This window comes from Macaca mulatta, chromosome 1, assembly GCF_049350105.2.
Source record: "Macaca mulatta isolate MMU2019108-1 chromosome 1, T2T-MMU8v2.0, whole genome shotgun sequence".
In the NCBI taxonomy this organism is placed as follows: Eukaryota; Metazoa; Chordata; class Mammalia; order Primates; family Cercopithecidae; genus Macaca; species Macaca mulatta.
In genome coordinates, this window is record NC_133406.1 from 188,657,990 (window position 1) to 188,673,141 (window position 15,152).

General features: G+C 47.0%; 1 protein-coding gene across 3 annotated transcripts in view; it reads left to right on the forward strand.

Moving 5' to 3' along the window:
* Positions 1 to 7,533: 7,533 nt before the first annotated feature.
* The window catches only part of RAB3B (RAB3B, member RAS oncogene family), an 83,722-nt gene continuing 76,103 nt past the window's right edge, over positions 7,534 to 15,152 (forward strand). For 2 of the 3 annotated variants that reach the window (XR_013413914.1, XR_013413916.1), the window contains exon 1: positions 7,534 to 7,692. The gene's annotated coding sequence lies outside the window, so the exon portion shown is untranslated. 3 annotated transcript variants of the gene reach the window in all.

Here is a 15,152-nt window from a genome sequence, read left to right on the forward strand (position 1 = left end):
GCTTCTGAGCAGGGCAATGGGAGGTTTCAAGCTGGCTTTAGGAAGAGTCCTATGCTGCAGTATGGAGTGCAGACTAAGAGCAGATTGGAGGCTATTGCAGGAGCAGGACAGTGAGGAGACCGTGGCTGTGGAATGAAGAGTTCCTGGGAAGTAGAATGGACTGGGCTTGGTGAAGGACTGGCAGGGTTGGGGTCGGGAGGGAGGGGGTGGTGGGTGGTACCTGGGTTCTGACCATTGACATGTTGAATGTTTCCTATGTGTGTGTCTCAGATTCCACCCCTGCTGACAGTGTGTGCCCTGGCATGTTGTACGTTTTAACCACTTTCACCTCGTAAACAGCAGCTGGTGAGAGGAATGGACTTGCACATTCATTCATTTTACAAATGAAGAAACTGAAGCACAGAGAAGGAAGGAATGATTTGTGCAGGAGGTGGTATTTGAGATACTCATCATTTTCTGTCATTACCCACATTTGTTTCTACTCTTGTAGTAGTTTGGTTAAAGGCAATAGACTCCTTGTTCCTTATATTGTGCCTTTTTGTCATGTGACTTTGCTCTTCCCAATCAAAAGTGGAATTTATTTCTTCTACCCCTTAAATCTGGACTGGGCTTGTGACTTGATTTGGTCGATACAATGCAGCTGTGCGATTTCTAAGGCTTGGTCTTTAGAGATTGTGTCTTCTGCTTTTATACTCTTGGAATGCTGCCTTGAGACCACTATGTAAGCTGGTCTAGCCTACTAGTGGATGAGAGGTCACATGCAGAAAAACTGCAGTGCCCAGCCCTCAGCTGGCACTGATTGCCAGACCTATGAATAAGGACATCTTAGATCTTCCAGGCCAGCAGACCTTCCAACTGAATGCAGCTTGTGAATGATTGCAGGTGAAACCAGCAAAGGAGGCAGTTAGCCACTCACAGAATTATGAGAAATAATGAATTATTGCTGTTTTAAGCCACTGAACTTTTGGGAGTGTTTTTTTATATGCAGCAATAGATAACAGAAACAACTTATTTGCTCCCTGTTTCAGTAAATGGCTTTACTATCTACCTGGTTGTTTAGGCTGGTACCCTTTTCTTTATATCTCACATTTAATCTGTCACCAAGTCCAGGGAACTTTACCTCCTAAATATGTATCAAATCCGTGTGCTTTCTACCTTTCCCATTGCTATGACATTAGCTCAGGTCCTATTCATCTCTTATCTAGATTTTTACAGCAATCTATTGTTTTCCCTATCTCCTATCTCTCTGCTCCCTATCCTTCCCACCCAATCTGTTGTATTCCCCCCTTCCCCCTCCACAGGCAGAGCTATCTTTCTTACAAGAATATGTAACCATGTTACTCCATTGCTTAAAACCATTTTTGTTTGCAAGATAGAGTCCCAAATCCCGAATATGATGTACAAGGCCTTGGACCATCTGGCCTCTGCCTCTCTTCCTTGCCTGATCTTCCATCACTCCTCTCATTGAATCCTATATTTCTGAGCTGTTTCACAGGTACCTGCTTCAGCTACCCTATTGCATGGAGCAATCTATTGAATGGGTTGGAAGAAAATGTCTGACCTGTCAACACATCTGAGTTCCTAAGCTGGCCACGAGGGACTCACACTAGGGTAAAGATTCACCTTGTGAAAAATTGAACATTCCAAATGACATCCACTTGTGCCACTACATTTTCTAGGCCACCGATTCTCATTCAATAAAAAGCTTACACCTGTGATCTTAGCTTCTTGGAAGGCTGAGGTGGGAGGATTGCTTGAGGCCAGGAGTTCAAGACCAGACTGGGCAATATAGGAAGACCCCCCCCCATCCCTAATAACAAAAGAGCATTAATTTTATACTTCTTGTAAAACTAGGAGTTGGAGAAGGCTGATTACTCTGGCAACTACAAAAGGAAATTTTGTTGTAGGACTCTATTCATTTTTATTTTTATTTATTTATTTTTTTGAGACAGGGTTTCTCTCCGTCACCCAGGCTGGTATGCAGTGGTGTGATCTTGGCTCAGTACAACCTCTGCCTCCTGGGTTCAAATGATTCTCCTGCTTCAGCCTCCCAAGTAGCTGGGACTACAGGCATGCACCACCACGCCTAGCTAATTTTTTTTGTATTTTTAGTAGAGATGGGGTTTCACTGTGTTGGCCAGGCTGGTCTTGAACTCCTGACCTCAGGTGATCCGCCCGCCTCAGCCTCCCAAAGTGCTGGGATTACAGGCGTGAGCTACCGTGCCTGGCCTATTACTTAATTAATTAATTAATTTGAGACGGAGTCTTGCTGTCACCCAGACTGGAGTGCAGTGGTGCAATCTCGGCTCACTGCAAGCTCCACCTCCCGGGTTCACGCCATTCCCCTGCCTCAACCTCCCAAGCAGCTGAGACTACAGGCGCCCGCCACCACGCCCAGCTAATTTTTTGTATTTTTAGTAGAGATGGGGTTTCATTGTGTTAACCAGGATGGTCTCGATCTCCTGACCTTGTCATCCGCCCACCTCGGCCTCCCAAAGTGCTGGGATTACAGGCGTGAGCCACCGTGCCCGACCTGTTTATTTTTTAAATATAGAGACAGGGTCTGTCTGTGTTGCCCTGGCTGGAGTACAGTGGTTATTCACAGGCATGATCCCACTACTGCAGATCTCCATGACCAGCACAGAAGTTCTGACCTGCTGTTTCTGACCTTGGCTGGTTCACCCCTCCTTGGGCAACCTGGTCCCACACTACCGGGAATTCACCATATTGATGCTGAACTTAGTGAGAACACCTGATCTGCATAATGCACTATAGCCCAGAATAGCTGAAATCATCCACCCGCCTCAGCCTCCTGAGTAGCTGGGACTACAGGCAGGTGCCGCCTTGCCCTTGCAGGACTCTTAATCACAATGGTGTTTGCTGGGCAATCAAAATATAATTCTAGATCTAGTAGAAAATGCCCTGGCCTTAGAGTCAGACAGACCTGCTATCTGGCTCTGCCACTTACCGGTTGTACTTTCTCAATTGTCTTGCCTTGTCTACGAAAAAGGGATGATAATCTATAACTTGCATAATTATATTGAGGGTTAAATGAGATAAAAGATGCAAATAATCTTAGTGTAATTTAAGGATTCAATGAATATAATTGTTAACTAATCTGAGCCAAGACAAAAGGTAGAATTTTGTCTTCATTCAGGGGCCGGGTGCAGTGGCTCACACCTGTAATCCTAGCACTTTGGGAGGCCAAGGCGGGCAGATCACCTGAGGTCAGGAGTTTGGGACCAGCCTGACCAACATGGAGAAACCCTGTCTCTACTAAAAGTACAAAATTAGCCGGGTGTGATGATGCATGCCTGTAATCCCAGCTACTCAGGAGGCTGAGGCAACAGAATCATTTGAACCCAGGAAGCAGAGGTTGCAGTGAGCCGAGATCGTACCATTGCATTCCAGCCTGGGCAACAAGAGCACAACTCCATCTCAAAAAAAGAATTTTGTTTTCCTTGCCATTCTTACTTGGGCATTTGGATCTGGAAGTGAAGACAGTCCAGTATAATTTGATTTGTGTTGTTCTTCCCTCAGGTGGTTACCTTGGTCAATAAGAAGGTAGCTTATGGGGGCATAAATGATACAACCCGAATGTCAGATGTGGCCTCTCTGCCTCATTTTTTTTTTTTTTGAGACCAAGTCTGACTCTGTTACCCAGGCTAGAGTGCAGTGGTGCCATTTTGGTTTACTGCAACCTCTGCCTCGTGGGTTCAAGTGATTCTCCTGCCTCAGCCTTCCAACAGGCACCTACCACCACGCCGGATAATTTTTTTGTATTTTTAGTAGAGACGGGGTTTTGCAATGTTGGCCAGGCTGGTCTCAAACTCCTCACCTCAGGTGATCTGCCCACCTTGGCCTCCCAAAATGCTGGGATTACAGGTGTGAGCCATTCTGGCCGCTTTTCTGCCTCTTTAAGATCCAAATGCAATGGGCTTGAACCTCAATATTCACATTTCCCGACTCATGTAGGTGCGAAGTCCTACACAAGTTTTTATAAGTTCCACAAGGGCTTGTGGTCTCTCACAGTTACCTCTGCTTCCAGTCTCCTTTGTCAACTGAGACCTAACAAAGCACATTGCTCAACTCCCTACTCATGCACTCTCACAATTCCCCTCTCTTAAAAAGCATTCCTGGGTGTAATAGCCCTTCCTGAAGCCTTGAGAGTCACATAGGATGGTCACGTCCTATGTGTAACAAACAACTCATCCCATTTTAGGCATTCCACTGCTGAAACACTCTTGCCAACATACCATGGGAGAGTTTCTTCTGACTTTTTACCTATGTAGCACCTATCCTTACATTGATTTTCTTACTCATCTTTTTCCTGTTCTCCTCCAATCTCTCTCTATTAACTTGCCCTCTCATTTTGTCAAGTGAATTCCAAATTCTCCTCCCCCCAACCCTCCCACACCCAACCTTTTTTATTTTTTATTTTTTTTGAGATGGAGTTTCATCTCAAATGGGCTGGAGTGTAATGGTGCAATCTCGGCTCACTGCAACCTCCGCCTCCCGCTACCCCTAATTTTTTTTGTGATGGAGTCTTGCACTGTCGCCCGGGCTGGAGTGCAATAGCACAATCTAGGCTCACTGAAACCTCTGCCTCCCAGGTTCAAGTAATTCTCTTGCATCAGACTCCCGAGTAGCTGGGAGTACAGGCACCCACCGCCACGCCCGACTAATTTTTGTATTTTTAGTGGAGAGAGAGTTTTACCATGTTGGCCAGGCTGGTCTTGAACTGGCCTCAGGTGATCTCAAAGTGCTGGGATTGCAGGCATGGGCCATCATGCCCCACCTACTACTCCTACCGCCTTTTTAAATATAGAGAGCAAATTCTTCTCCCAAAGTTACATATTCACACTCATCAATTGAGGCCCCAAGCAGGACAAAAGGACCTTCTGTGCATTGGGATCTGTTATTCCTGGAAGAGTGTTGTGGTTTAAAAATAGCACTTTTTTTTTCTGTTATACGAAGCACAGTGTTTCCTATTTATCGAATGCTTACTGTGTGCCTAGCACTCTATCAAGTCCTCTGCAGTAGCTCGTGTTCTCATTTGGTCTTCCCAACAACTCTGAGAAGCAGATCTTATTATTGCTCTTTCTACAAATGAGGAATGGGTGTGCGTGTGAGAGAAATGAGGTAATTGGCATAAGATCACACAGTAAGCAAGGACTGAAGACCAGGTCTGCCTGGCCCCAAGCCTGTGTGTGCCCTTTCTAATTTACTACACCACCTTTCAGGGGAGGGAGAAGGAGAAAGCAACCAGAAGAACTGAGACTACATAAAAGCAATACCATCTGTTCTCATATTGTCTCACAACTTTAAAAGGATGGCTCTATATGCTATCTCATTATTCCTGGGAAGACAGAATAATCATTATCAACTTATCTATTTCAAAATGAGGAAAGTAGGGCCTTGTGGGAGAAAGGGAGTGAGGGAGCAGTTCAGTGTAGCATGTCTGATTTTGCTATTACAGAGGTACCAGCAGTGGGTGATTAAGAGCTCAAGAGTGACCATGGGAGCTGGTGGCCAAGGTGATGTGGAGGCCAAGGACTGAGGGACAAGGAACTCCCATAGCTACTGAAGTCACCAGGAGGATGGCAGGACAGGAGCTTGTGAGGATGACCATGAGCCAGGGGCTGCAATCTTTAATGCATAAGGAGCAATTGGGTGTCAGTGATGAGGAGGGGTTGAGGTGGGTATGGCTGGAGAGTACAGGAGAAATAATTTTTGTACAAGGGTGGAAATGGCCAAGCCGACCCCACATCCTGGTTTTATAGTATATGGGGAGTGGAAAAGTGAGAAGCCTTCTAGCAGAGGGCAGCAAAGGAGGCAGTACCTGGAAGATGCTCAGGCAAAGAAGTCATCTGAGTACTCTGAAGAAGTAGAGAGTATATGAGAGTTTGTTGACAAAAGAACAGGATTCTAGAAGGCATAGAGAAAAGGGCCGGCAGTGTGGTGGGCAGTGTGAGTGAAAGGCCTTGGCAAGAAGCTCAGAAGAGTAAGCGTCTGAGACAGAGGCCAGACAAGTAGAGGAGCTGTCAGCTTGGGTGGTTCCTAGGCTGGAGATGTACACTGTAGACAGGGTCATAATGGAACTTGGGGGGAAAATGGTTTTGGTATTTGACTTAGACGTCTAAGATCTGAGATGGGGGAGAAGTGTGAGGAAAGACGATTCTAGACCAAGCTGTCAGCTGGCTCCTGTGACCTCAGGAAGACTGGAAGTCCACATCAGGATTTGAGGGTGGGGCGTTAATTGCCTCCTGTATCTGCCTCCTCTGGTGGAAGTGGGACTTTCTAGGGCCGGGCCAGGCAAGAACATTTTCCTACACCTGTTGACAGCCTCCTGGTAATGGGAAACCATTGAGAGATTTTCGTTTGTTTGTTTTTTGACAGAGACTGTCTCTGTTTCCCAGGCTGGAGTGCACTGCTGAAGTACAGTGATCTTGGCTCACTGCAACTTCTGCCTCCTGGGTTCAAGTAGTTCTCCTGCCTCAGCCTCCCAAGTAGCTGGGACTACAGGCATGGGCCACCATGCCTGGCTAATTTTTGTATTTTTAGTAGAGTCGGGGTTTCACCATGTTGGCCAGGTTGGTCTCGAACTCCTGACCTCAAGTGATCTGCCCACCTCGGCCTCGCAAAGTGCTGGGATTACAGGCTTGAGCCACCGCGCCCGGCCAAGAGTTTTCTTAAACAAGGTTGATAGTAACATGGTGACATTTTTTAAAGGGTTGCTCAGGCTTGTGTCAAAATGATTTTGGTATCTGACTCAGAATGAGTGGGACCAGGAAATCTCATAGCTACTGAAGTCACCAGGAGGATGGCACAGAACAGGGGCTAGTGAGGATGACCATTAGCCAGGGTCTGCAATCTTTAATGCATAAGGAGCAATTGGGTGTCAGTGATGAGGAGGGGTAGAGGGTGGTATGACTGGAGAGCATAGGAGAAATAATTTTTGTACAAGGGTGGAAATGGCCATGCTGACACCACCTCTTGGTTTTATAGGATGAATTGGAGGGTGAAGGCAGGAATTAAGAAGCTGTTGCATTAGTCCGAGCAACAAGTGATGATGCCGGAGTCAGAACAAGCGCAATGGAGACACAGAGGCAGGGCAGGGATATGTTAAGGCGGTGGGATGTGGGGTGTGAAGGAAGCACAGATAAGGTAGAGGACAGCGTCCAGGTTTCTGGCTTCGTTTCCGCTTGTAGTCAGCCTCCCTCCCTGGGCTTTTATGAAGACGGAGCGATAGAACGGACCAGAAAGCAGTTTGGAAACGGCAAAACTGTTACCCATCATTAGCTACAGTATCATCAAAGCTCTCTAATTACCCTAGTAAGTTCAGTCAATGGAACGAGGCATGACAATTAAGATAAATCACGATAGTCACCCAGATATGGGGGACCTGGAGGTCCTAAGTAACCTCGGATTCCTTACACCTGCTAGACGTTGAGGGGCGGGGCGAACACAGACTCCGCCCCTGGGCGGGGCCTGGACGCGGCCGGAGAAGAGCGGCGCTGGAGCTGGAGCCTCATCCCTCAGGCGCCTCCGTGAAGACAGGACCGGACCCGACCCGCCCGCAGTGCCCCGCAGAGCCCTGCCCCGGCCCCCTCCGCTCCCTCCTGCCGCCAGGTCCTACTGTCCCGCCGACCTTACGGGAGCGAACCCGTCGTCCCGCACTCGGAGTCCGCGGTAAGGGGCGCGGCCCGGGCAGCCCGCCCGCGGAAGATCAGGGACCGATCCCCGGCGCGCGGCGCTGGGCACCGAGAGCGGGCGCCGAGAAGGAGCACGGGGCAGCGGAGGGGAGCCGGGGGAGGAGCGAGGGAGGGGGCTCCGCGGCGGCAGAGGTGGGGCTCGCCTAGGGAGGGAGCGCCGAGGGGGTCTCCCGGACCGTGGGGGCAGCCAGGGGAGCTCCAAGGGCGGGAGAGGAGCAAGAAAGACGGCGCTGGGGCTGGGAGGAGAGATGGGGGCAACTGGAGGGCAGCGAGGGATTGCGGGGGGGAAACGGGAGCGTGGGGGGCGAGGCAACTGCGAGGAGGGCGGAGAGGGGCTGTGCGGAAAGGGGGTACCGGGCAGCCGAGAGGCAGCGAACGGGGCGCTGAGGGAGAGGATTGAGGGGTGCTAGAGCGGGGGCGCGGGGGAAGGCGTGGAGGTGAGGAGCTGAGGGGAGGGGACTGGCTGGGTGGGGGTCGTTTGGAGCTGGAGGGGACTCAGGGGCTGAGGGGAAGGGGCGCTGGGCAGCTGGGGAGCATCCCTGGTGCCCTGGTCGGGAGAGGGTCGGGGGTGGGGGATGTGGGTATGGATAGCTGGGATGGGGAAGGGCAGCAGGGCAGTGTCTGGTCGAAAAAGGGTCATTTATGGGGGATGTGGGTAGGGATAGCTGGGGTCGGAGGTGAAGCCCAGCTGGGGACCAGCGTGGGGATAACTGTAGATGGAAGGCGAGGGGTGGGGCTTGGGGGCGGGAAGCCTGGGAGAATGGAAGGGTGAGAGGCCAGGCTGGGTCTACCCAGCTGCAGAGGAAGGGGGCAGGGAGGTGGTGGAGACAGAGGGAAGTGGCCTTGGAAATGGACACAGGGGCCTATATTCTGGTCAGGAGTGGGGAGGAGGCTCTGGAATAGAGTAGGGTCTGGCGGCTGCGAGTGGAGGAATCGTGAGAGAACCCGGAGGGTATAGATAGGGTGGTGGAGCGCTGGGTCAGGCTGGAGAGGAGGCCAGGTGTGGGTTGTGGTGTAATAGTGGAAAGATAATGGGGATTGAAGTGGGGCCCAGGCACTAGCGGTGTCTTGGCCACTCAGGAGTCCAAGGAGGGGACCCAGGCACTGGACCTTGTTATATGGGCACCAGGGGTCACAGAAAATAAGAGAATCATGGACAGAAAAAGTCATTCAACTCTGTTCTGTAGTCCCAACGTGGAAGGAACTTTGGAGAGGGTAGAGCAGCAGCCTTTGGAAGCTAAGAGAGATATGGAGGGGGTGGGAGAAAGATGGGCTCTCAAAAAAACAAAAAAAAAACCCAAAAAACAAAAAACCACACACACACACACACACACAAACAAAACAAAAAAAAAAACCCAAACACAACAAGATGGGCCCTCTTCCCCCAGCTTCCTGGAATCCAGATGGAAAGGGGTGGGAGACAGTAAAAGGAGAGGGTGTGTGTGTGTGTGCACAGGTGGGTGCCCACCTGTTCTGTGCCTATAAACAGAGGAAGACAATGGAAGCTGTGAAAGTCCCTATATATAGAAGTGGAAAGCCCTGGTGCTGTGGGAGCCAGAGAAGAGGCATTCTTGGGGAGGTGGGTGGGTTGGAGAAGGCTTTCTGGTCATGAAGGATTTAGCTAGCAGTGGAGGAAAGTGTGTTCCTATCAGAGGAAACCGTATGGGAAAAGGCAAAAATCTAAAAGCATCTCCAGTCCAAGAAATAAATCTTCAGTTTCTTAAAGATTATGACATGAAGGGAGGCATCAGTAAAAAGTTAAATAGGTTTCCCCTCTGAGCTTTCAGCTCCTAGAGTTTCTCTCCATCTCCCCAAAGTATAGCACAGGGCCTGGTACATAGTAGGTGCTTAGTGAATGTTGATTGAATGAATAATTGAGCTGTGGTGGTGCTCCTGCCTCAAGTTCTTCATCCATTTCCAAGAATTTTTGTGAGAATCAAATAGTATAATGTAGGTGAAAAGAACTTTGTAAACTGTAAAACACTGTACAAAGAGAGAGGACACTGATGTTATTCTGCAGGTGTGCCTCTGTTCTGTCAGTAGACACACCCATGGCTATCTCTTTCCAATCTGGAGGAGGAAGGAAATGAATATCAAGCATCTGTTGTGTGCAAGATGGAATGCATTGAAAGCATCTTGTAGAATGCTTGACATTTATTAGGTGCTCAATAAATGGTAGCTGTTATGATATTGTTTCTGTAGCTCTAAGATACCTGGGAAAACAATGAAAAGGTGGTGATGGGTTAGCAGTGAGGAATGATCTAAAGACAGATTGAATTAGAAAAGGAGAGTGTGGCTTAAAGGAGGAGGATGAGGTCCACATTTGCCCAACTCCCTCATTATTCTCACTGAAATGCTTCAAGTAGGAAGACAGGGAATTACATTTATTGAGCCCCTGTTATTGCATATACAGTTGACCTTTGAACAGCATGGGTTTGAACTGTGCAAGTCCACTTATACCCAATTTTCTTCTTCAACCAAACACTGATTAAAAAAAAAAATACCATGGTGGGTCAAGCACAGTGGCTCGAACCTGTAATCCCAGCTACGTGGGAGGCTGAGATAGGAGGATCGCTTGAGCCCAGGAACTTGAAGCTAGAGTGAGTTATGATCAGGCCACTGTACTCCATCCTGGGAAACAGAGTGACACCCATCTCTTAGAAGAAAAAGAGAAGAAAATACAGTAGTGAAGGGAGGCGAAGTCTGTATATTCAGAGGACCAACTTTTAGTCTAGGGGGGTTCCACTGGGCCAACTGTGGTTCTTGAGTAGGTGTGAATTTCAGTATAGGTGGAGGTCCTGGAGCCAATCCCTTGCCTATACCAAGAAATTACCGTACTATTCTAGGTGTATTACCCACATTACCTATAATTTTCCCAACAACACTTGTTTTATGAATGAAGAAACTGTCTTAATCTTGTAAAATTTCTTGCCAAGGTCTCATACGTAATAAATGATAGACCTGGAAGCTGAATCTAGTTTGTTTGATTTGGAACTCCAAACTATTTCCACTACTCAGGATGACTTGCTAGAAGAAACTATGAAGCACAGAGACAAACAAACAAAACAATTAAGGGGTTAATAAAACACCCTCCCATATACAGGTTTTAATTCTTGCAACAGTTTTGCCAGGAAGCCATTTTATGAACTCCTTTTATAGATGAGGAAACTGAGGCCAGGAGTGTGATTTGCCTACGTTTACAGGACCACTGAAAGAGCCAGGGCTTATCTTTCAAATGCCAGGTCGCTTGGACTCAGGCTCATGCTCTTTCCAACAAAAGGTAAGCTCCTTCATTCACTCCTTCACTCCATTTATTGAGCTGATCTCTTCTCACTGGATTTTAGGGCTCTCTCCTTCTCTTCCCCTGCTCTTTCCTGGCTGAAGTTGGCTTCTTCCTTAGGTGCTTATTTCTGCCCCCTATCAGATTGAAAGGGTTATTTGTTTTTCACAGCCACCCTTTGAGGAGCCATTTCTTTCCCCCAGCCTGGGACCGGGATGACTTCCCAGATGGTCCCTGGGCCTTCATCTGTATTGCTTGTCACGGAGATAGCTCTATCATTTTATGTGACTGTCACAAAATAGAGGAAAGATTTGATTGATGCTTATCTTACAAATGCAATTCTGCACGCACCACTGTGCAGTGACCTGTCTGCTTAGATCTGCCTCAGGCGGCTGCCTGCTGGGATGCTTTTTGCCTGTCTTCCAAATGTCTGAGTAGCCCCTGGCTGCCCCCTCCTAAGAAGATCCCCTTGGGGTCTTCCATCTGAATGAGCCTTCCAACTGAACTCAGCTCTCTGCCTCTCCCCATTCTCACACCACCTACTGGGAAAGCCATGCTGCGTGTGCATAAGCAGATGCTGACGGTGTGGTATGGCAAGTACAGTATGGTAGCAAGACACTCAGGATGTTGGGGATGCTTCTTTTTTTAATTTTTATTTTTAGAGATAGGGTCTCACTCTGTCACCCAGGCTGGGATACAGTGGTGCAATCATAGCTCACTGTAACCTCGAACCCCTGAACTCAAGTGATTTTCCTGCCTCAGCCTCCCAAGTACTGAGGACTACAGGTGCACACTACCACATCCAGCTAATTTAAAATTTTTTTGGCTGGGTGTGGTGGCTCATGCCTGTAATCCCAGCACTTTGGGAGGCCGAGGCGGGCGGATCACAAGGTCAGGAGATTGAGACCATCCTGGCTAACACGGTGAAACCCCGTCTCTACTAAAAATACAAAAAATTAGCTGGGCGTGGTGGCAGACGCCTGTAGTCCCAGCTACTGAGGAGGCTGAGGCAGGAGAATGGTGTGAACCCAGGAGGTGGAGCTTGCAGTGAGCCTAGATCACGCCACTGCACTCCAGCCTGGGCAACAGAGCAAGATTGTCTCCAAAAAAAAAAAAAAAAAAAAAAAATTGTAGAAATGGAATCTCACTGTTTCCCAGGCTGGTTTTGAACTCCTGGCCTCAAGTGATTTTCCCACTTTGGCCTCCCAAAGTGTTGGGATTACAAGCATGAGCCACCATGCCCAGCCAGAATGCTTCTTTATTCACTCTAAAATTGTTATGGTTTTCATTTTCCTTAATCCCGTGAAACCTGGAAGCCATTAGGTAACAGAAGTTCCATTCATGACCCTCCAACTGACTTGCTGTGTGAGCTTGGACAAATCACTTGTCTTTGCAGAGCCTCATTTTTTTTTTTTTTTTTTTACCTATAAGATAAATGGAGGTAGATCAGGAACTGAAACAATTTTTTACTCTTGCCATCACTCCCTAGTCTCATATCTGTGGCAGTCATAGCTAATAAAGGCAGACAAATTTCTCACTGATTCTATACAAGGCTACAAGTATTTTTCTCAGCACATACAATTCTCTTATTTAAAATTCACAGCACCTTGTGAAAGTAGGTATTATTGTCAGATGAGGACACTGAGGCATAGAATTTAAGTAGGTTGGCCAAGTTTACACATTGAGTTACTGGGAAAGCTGGGCCCAGTAGCCAGGCTTTTTGTTACAATAAAGCTGCTACTCCAAAGTCCCTTCTAATTCTAGCAGTTTAAGAGTGTGAAGCTGGGCTACATCAGAAAAATGAAGACCAATAATCTTACATTTACACTGATAGTCTGGCACTTGAAAAATGTTCTATATGTGTTTCTTGAAAGACATAACACCCTCTAAGGATTTCTTATAGGTCTAGTGTTGATCAGATGTAAGTATGGATAAAGCCCCCTTGAATCCAGAAGAGGGAACAAACAGTTAATTGTAAAACAGGCCCAAATAATGGAGCCATGATCAGGGAGAGGGCAGTTGAACAAGATTTGCCTGCAGAGTGAATTAAAGGTGCCAGTGAAATAATATATGTTCAGTACCTCCATGGGCCGAGAAACTGTGTCAGATTGTTTACGTATAGTACTACTCATTCTATTTGTACCAAGCTCTGTGAAGTAGGTGGCATTTTCTCTATTTTAAGGTAAAAGTGCTGTGGCTTAGAGAGAGAATATGACTTACCTAAGAATTCATCTGAGGGGTAGAGCATTGATTTTAAACTTTTTCATAACACCTCAGGGTACTAAGTCTAGTCTTGGCCGTTAGCTGTGAGATTTGGGCGAATCTTTTTAATTTCTCACTTTCAGTTTCCTTCTTGATCAAATAGAAATAATCATCCCTGTCTTTCCAGCTTTATTTCCCAGGTTTATTTAGAGGATAAAATAAGATAAAGGATATGAAATGGTGGTAAAGATCAAATTTATGTTTTAGTAAAGTGACTCTTTGACCAGCAATTCCACCTCAAGGAATCTCTTTCAAGGAAATAATTAGGAAAATGTACAAAAATTTATGTAAAGAAATGTTCACTGTAGTTTAATTTATAGTAATTAAGAATAGAAAAACAACTTCCTAAAGAAAGTGACAATATTAAAGAATTGATCTGGCTGGGCCAACATGGTGAAACCCTGTCTCTACTAAAAATACAAAAATTAGCTGGGTGTGATGGTGAGCACCTGTAGTCCCAGCTACTTGGGAGGCTGAGGCAGGAGAGTCGCTTGAACCCAGGAGGTGGAGGTTGCAGTGAGCCAAGACTGTGATTGCACCATTGCACTCCAGCCAGGGTGACTGAGTGAGACTCCTTCTCAAAAAAAAAAAAAATAAAAAAAGAATTGATCTTATGACACATCTATAGGATGGAATATAATGCAATCAACTGAAATTATTTTTTTTTAGAGTTTTCAAAGTCTCATTCATACTTTTTTTTTTTTTTTTTTTTTTTTAAGAGAATCTCCACTATTGCCCAGGCTGAAGTGCAGTGGCACGGTCTCAGCTCACTGTAACGTTTGCCTCCCAGGTTCAAGTGATTCTCCTGCCTCAGCCTCCAGAGTAGCTGGGATTACAGCAGCCGCCACCATGCCCAGCTAATTTTTTGTATTTTTAGTAGAGACGGGGTTTCACCATGTTGGCCACGCTGGTCTCGAACTCCTGACCTCATGATTCGCCCGCCTTGGCCTCTCAAAGTACTGGGATTACAGGCGTGAGCCACTGCGCCCAGCCCATACTTTCTTTTTTTTTTTTTTGTTTCTGAGACAGTTTCTTACTCTGTCGCCCAGACTGGAGTGTAGTTGTGCGATCTTGACTCATTGCAGCCTCCGCCTCCTGGGTTCAAGGCAATTCTTGTGCTTCAGTCTCCTGAGTAGCTGGAATTACAGGCATGCGCCACCACGCCTGGCTAATTTTTGTATTTTTAGTAGAGACTGGATTTCACCATGTTGGCCAGGCTGATCTCAAACTCCTGAGCTCAAGTGATCCACCTGCCTTGGCCTCCCAAAGTGCTGGGATTAGGGGGCTGAGCCACTGCACCTGGTCTCAAAATCTCATACATTTGTAGTACTTTCGGAATTATTTAAGTCCAGTCATGCATTGCTAATGACAAGGATATGTTCCGAGAAATGTGTCATTAGGTGATTTCATAGTTGTATGAACATCATAGAGTATACTTACACAAATCTATATGGTATACGGTATAGCTTACTATACACATAGTCTATATGGAATAGATGGCCTATAGCTCCTAGGCTACAAACCTGTACAGCATGTTACTGTATTGAATACAGCAGGCAATTGTAACACAGTGGTAAGTATTTGTGTATCTAAACACATCTAAACATAGAAAAGGTACAGTAAAAATGTAGTGTTTTTTTTTTTTTTTGAGACTGAGTCTGGCTCTGTCACCCAAGCTGGAGTGCAGTGGTGCAATCTCAGCTCACTGCAACCTCAGCCTCCCGAATAGCTGGGATTACAGGCATCTGCCACCATGCCTGGCTAATTTTTTGTATTTTTAGTAGAGATGGGGTTTCATCATGTTGGCCAGGCTGGTCTCTATCTCCTGACTTCAAGTGATCCACCCGCCTCAGCCTCCCAAAGTGCTGGGATTACAGGTGTGAACCACTGCACCC